This window comes from Trichosurus vulpecula, chromosome 2 (assembly GCF_011100635.1).
Source record: "Trichosurus vulpecula isolate mTriVul1 chromosome 2, mTriVul1.pri, whole genome shotgun sequence".
NCBI lineage: Eukaryota > Metazoa > Chordata > Mammalia > Diprotodontia > Phalangeridae > Trichosurus > Trichosurus vulpecula.
In genome coordinates, this window is record NC_050574.1 from 213063929 (window position 1) to 213070399 (window position 6471).

The window sequence follows — 6471 nt, forward strand, 5'->3', positions numbered from 1 at the left end:
AAGTATGGTGTTGTTTTATACTAAAGACTGAACAAATGAAATTATTAAGTGTTTGCGTGAGGCACAATAGAAGAACATTGGTCCTGAAGCCAGGGTGATTTGAGTTCTTCAAATACAGCCTAAGATACTCACTAGCAATGTGACCCTGGTCTAGTCATTTAATTGCTGCTTGCCTCATTTTCCTCATCTGTAAAGAGGTTATAATAATAGCACCTCACTCCCAAGGCTATTGTAAGGACAAAATAGTTATGCTAGATATTATTTGTCAAGTGTTGTTCCAAGTCCCAGGCATAAAAAACAGAAAAATTAGATAGCCTCTGCCCCCAAAGAATAGAGGGAGGCAGCACATATAGGGGAATGGTGAACAGACAGGCTATTTTGGTTTGGAAAGACACAGGGATGGTGAAAAAACATTAAGAAATTATTTATTTCTGAACTGAAGAAGACAGAACAAAAACAGCAACAGGCTAATAAGGAATTGAAACCTTGGATAAGTAAGGAGGATAGTAAGAGAGCTCCTTGCTGCCTTGGATGAGTTCAAGTCACTAGGGTCAGATAAATTATGTCCCAGGATGCAGAAAGAACTTATGTGTTTAATTCCTGACCTTGTAAATTATTTTGGAAAGAGAATGGAGGATAGGAAAGATACAGCAGACCTGTGGAAGAGCAAGTGCCTGATTTCCAAAGAAGGGAAGAGAATGGGATTTTCAAATTATAGGCCTGTGTGTTTGACTTTGCTCACTAATAGAGAGCTTGATGGAATTATTCAACACCTGGAGAAAGAACTGGTGAGCCTGTATCGCCATCATGGCTCCATTTTGAATAAATACTGCTTGACCAGCACCATTTCTTTTTTGACAGGGTTTTTACACTTATTGATAGGATGCATGCTGTACATAGAGTTTTAACTAGGTTTTAGCCAAACATTTGACAGTCTTTTGTGCTGTTTTTGTGAACAAGATGAAGAGCTAAGTGAAATAACAGTAGAGTTAGGTCAGATCCAAACTGATTAGATTGATTAGATCCAAAGAGTAACCATTAACGATTCATTGTTGGCTTGGAAGGAGATCTCCAGCAGAGTGGATCCTTTGCCCTTGTGCTGTATTACATGTTTGTCAATGATTTGGGTAAGGGCATTGATGGAATACTGATTACATTTTCAGATGACATAAAGATGAGAGGAGTAGCTAATATACTGGTCAGATTCCAAAAAGACCTTGTCACATTAGAACGTTGGGCTGAACCTAATAAGATGAAATATAATAGGGATAAAGGTCTTCTTACACTGGATTAAAAAATCAACTTCACAAGATTGGGGATACATAACTAGGCCACAATTCACCTGAAAAAGTTTGGGAAATTTTAGTAAACTTAAAATTCCATATGAGTTAATAGAGTGATTATCTTTTGCTCTTTTTGTATCCCCAGCACATAGCACAGTGCCTGGCACATAGTAGATGCTTAATAAATGTTTATTGTTTGATTGATAGATATGGTAGCTAAAAACACCAATATATTAGCTTAGTCTTAGTATTAATTATTATTAGTATAGGCTGCATCAAGAGAGGTCTGGTGTCGAGGACTAGGGATGTGATAGTCCTTGTATTCTGCCCTGGTTAGACCACATCTGAATCTTGTGTTCAGCTCTAGGTATCACATTTTAGGAAGGATATTAATTATCTGAGAGAATTCAGACAAGGACAGCCAGGATGGTGGAAAACATAGCATGAGAAGATTGGTTGAATGAATTAGAAATGTTTAGTTTGGTAAAGAGAAGACTTGTTGGGAATGTAGGATATGACAAGTCTCTTAAAATATTGAGGAATGTGAGGAAGAGGGATTTGATTTGATTTGCTTGGCTCCAGATGGCATAACTTGGAGAAATGAGTAAACATTGCACAAAGGCAAATTTAGACCCCGTGAGAAGGGGAACAAAATTTATTAAGTGCCCACTATATGCCCAACACTTTATAAATATCTAATTTGATCTTCACAACAACCCTATGACTTAGGTGTTGTTCTTCTCATACCCATTTTACAATTGAGGAAACTGAGGCAGAAAAAGTTAAGTGACCTGCCCGTGGTCACACAGCTAATAAATGTCTGAGGCTGGATTTGAACTCAGGGCTTCCTGACTCCAGGCCTGGCTCATTATTTACTGCACCATCTAGATGCCTGTTAGGTAGAACTACGAGATTCCTCCAAAAGTATAATGGACTCCCAGGGTTGGGGCAGTAAAGAGATTCCCCTTTAATTGAAGTCTTCGAGCAAAGATTGCATTTCTTAGGAACATCATACCTAGGGGTTCTTGCTCAAGTGAGGTTTAAACCAGATGGCCTTTCAGGTCCCTTGCCATTCTGAGATTCTGAGAAATAAACATATGTAGATATTTTGAATCATATCTTTTCTATGTGGAAATGATATGGCATGGAAATGTGAAGTGGCAAATTCATTAAATTTTGTAAAACTGTGTTCAACCCCTTCACCGTTGAGGAAAATATACCTGAAGAGAATAAACATTTGTACTCCTCCTCCTCTTCCTCATCTACTTGTTTCCTTCTCCTTTCTCCTTCTCTCCTTCCTTCGCCTCTTCTTTCTCTTACTTCAGTTCTTCTTCCTCCTATCCCTCCTTTTCCGTCCTCTTCCTCCTCTTTCCTCAGTTTATCATGATTAAACACAATGATTAGCAATGATTTTAGAAACCCTGCAATGATCCATGAATTCATCTGGATAGACTGAAATGGGAAGGTCATCCAGGAGTATTATGCACTTGACATCTGATTTCATTCTCAAAAGAATAAATGCCAGGATGCCTAGAATAGTCTTAATCTATGAAACAAGTATAGCATTCTAGGGGTGGAAAGTGGGCACAGCAGTGCCAGCAGTGTACTGTAGTTCCATTCTGTTAAAGAGGGATTACCTCTAAATATGTCATATGGCAAAATATCTTCCCCTCAGCATAGGCCAGATTCAGGCAGATCACTTCAGAGTCTATGGCAGATTCCCAAGTCATTCAATTTCTAAGTGGTTGCATCCTTTTAAGTCACGAGGTGAATAATATCTAGCACACTGACTCACAAAGTAATCTACATAACGGAGGAATTCTTGTATTCAAGGTACTGCAGTGGAAATATACAGACTTCTAAGTTAGCACTTTGGTTAGTTTCTCAGTCCTTGAACATTTTGAAGGTTATTTATTTGCTGCAATTATCTGCAGAAATAATGTTAGACCACATTAATTAGATGGTACCTATGTTTTGTACAATATTGATGCCATTTATTGATGGTTCTTAACAATAGTTATGGTTCACTATTAGACATCTCAAACTGGATGTTCTGTAAACACCTTAAACTTTACATGTCTGAAACGGAATTTGTTCTCTTTCCCTCCAAACTCTCACCTCTTCCTTCCTTTCCTATTACTGTTGAGGGTACCACCATTCTCCCAGGCACCTGGTCTCATAACCTAGGTATCATCCTTGACTTTTCACTCCATCTCACTGCCCATACCTAATTTATTGTCAAATCCTAATGATTTTACCTTCATAACATTGCTTGCATACACCCCCTTCCCTTTTCTGACACTGCTACCACCTTAGTGCAGGTCCTCATTCCTTCATACTTGGACTACTGAAATAGCCTGCTGACTGGTTTTCCTTCCCCCCCTTCTCTTCCCCACCCCAATCTGTCTTCCATTTAGCTGTCAAAACGATATTCCTAAAGCACAGGTCTGATCATATACCCACCACCACCCCACCACCACTCAGTAAACTCCAGTGGCTGGCTCCCTTTCACTTCTAGGATCAAATATATAAACCCCTGATGAGCATTCAAAGCCCTCATAACCTATCCTCACTCTACCTTTCCAGTCTTCTTACATGTTATAGCCCTCTGTATACTTGATCTTTGACACTGGCCTCTTTGCTGTTCCTCAAACAAGACACTCTACCTCCTGACTCTGGACATTTTTCCTCCTGTTCTCCATACCTGGAATAGTCTCCTCTCCACTTCCCTGGCTTCCCTGTGTCCCCGCCTCCCCCAAGTCCTAGCTAGAAGCCTACCTTCTAAAAGGAAGCCCTTCCAGATCCTTCTTAATTCTGGTTGCTTCCCTCTATTATTTCCAACTTATCTTGTATAGAGTTTATTTGTAGATAGCAATTTACATATTGTCTCCCCCATAAGACTGTGATCTCCTTGAGAGCAAGAGTTGTCTTTTGCCTTTTTTTGTTTGGTATACCCAATGTTTTGCACAGTGCCTGGCACATAGTAAGTGCTTAATAAATGTTTATTCACTGAATGACATGGACTAGGTGATCTTTAAGTTCCCTTCCATTTCTAGATCCAAAGAAAATACAGGTGTCCCAGTTTACATTGAGAAAAATATTTTTTAGTGAGTTCCGTATGTGGCTAGAAAAGTCTTCTTCATATATGAAAATAACTTTTTAAAATTCACAATTTTTATTTCGTGGATTAAAGGGAAGTGATTTAGAAAGGTGATGATGGCTTAGAAGAAATGACGGAATGAAAAAAATACACATAGCTAAAAAAAGGCTAAGATGAAATGGTTTAATTAAATATAGTTTAGGTTTTGATAAACTTTTAGACATTTGAAAAACAATTTAGTTTTCTGTTGAAGACAAAACATGTTGGCCCATATTTAGAAATCTATAGGTTAATGAGATTTATAGAGGCAAGAAAACCAGAATAAAAAGTTAAGCCATTGATCCTGCTTGTTTTTTTTTCCTTCACTGCAATATGTTTCATCTGTTTTGGAATAAATTATTTATTAATATTAAAGAGACTTTGAAGTCATATGACCATGGCTTATTATAGTTTACTCCTAAATTTAGAAGTGTTCCCAGATTGAAAATGGTAAAGGGAAGAGAGAACAAATGTGAAGTTGAGTTTTTTCGCTCAAGCTCTCTGTCTTTGTTTTTGGACTTTGAATACTTGTGAAAGGAGATTTCATAATCTGGATATTTTAAAAGGGACATTTTAGAGACCGAAGTAAGGTTTTGATGTAAATTTAATGAAAACATTGAGTTTTATTTGAAAAATCACAGAGTTCCTATGTAATTTATTTCTGTTGTTTTTTAAACTAACAATACCCAGGAATTCTAGATAGTAATTTTTTTTATTATTTTGGTATTTCCAGTTTCTATATTAGTCACATCTTTTATCTGTCAGCCTTTTATATACTTTATTGCTCATTAATTCACTTCAGTAGACAGTAGAAATATGAATTATAGTAGATGGAACGGAAATCTGTGAATTTATTAGATACTTTGGTTAAAAAGATGTATCAGGAAGGAAGAGAAAAATATTGCTAAAATTAAATCTTTAGCTAATCTATGGATTTCATTTATCTATGCTATTCTTGGTACCTATTACGATCGCTAATTGTCATAAAATATTCAAAAGCTATTTTAATTGAATATGGGAACATTGTAGGATATGTAAGAGATTATGGAAGAATTCATCATCGTTGTAAACTAACTAAGGCAGGAGGCTTCAAATACATTGGGATATATCAGTAGATCTTGAAGCTTTACCTGGTAGATTTTTAAGCTTGTTGCCAATTGTCACTCTTCTCTGTTTCACCCTTTTACTCTTTTCCTCTCTCAAATTTCCCAGCAGGGAGAGGTAATTAGAGCTGACTAGCTGCCCCACTGCCAGTATATTAAGAATCAAATAAGATGATGTGTGTAGAGTATTTTGCAAAACTTGAAAGTGCTAAATCAATGTTAGTTACAGCATTAAAAATTATAATATTTTCCATCTCTAATCTCTCTCTCTCTTCTTTTATTTCTCCGCCTTTGTTTATTTAGCACTTCTGGTTGCATATGGCTAATTGTTTTTGCCATTTTTATAGATATATATTTTTGGGGGGCAATGCACACAGACAACTATTATGCAACTTAGAATCTTAGAGAGTTGCCTGGGGGTGGAGAGGGCACTGAGTAGTTGTAACTTACTCAGGGTCACATAGCCAGAACCTATCAGAGGTAAGTGCTGAACCCAGGACCCTTTAACCTTGAGACCAGATTTCTCTTTATGATACCATTATGGTTTTTTTTCTGTGCTATTTCATGCTGCCATTACATTGGTAGAGGGAATTTCCCCACCAGAGAGCTCCCCTAAATTAAAAAAATTATAGGTCTGTATAAAAAACCATTTGGTTTAGACCTGATTTCACTATTGTAGAGAGTTCTCCAAGGAGGATGTTCCTTCTACCAACAGCCAAAAGGTTCAGCAACTTTATATTTTCAGAGAATTGCTTGGGAGTACTGGAAGTAGCTCAGTGGATAGAGTGCTGGGCCTGGAGTCAAGAAGATTCAAATCTGGCCTCAGACATTTAGTATCTGTGTGACCCAGGGCAAGTCACTTAATGCCTTAATCCACAGGAAAAGAAAATGGCAAACCACTCCAGTGTCTTTGCCAAGAAAACTTCATGGACAATGTTGATGTACT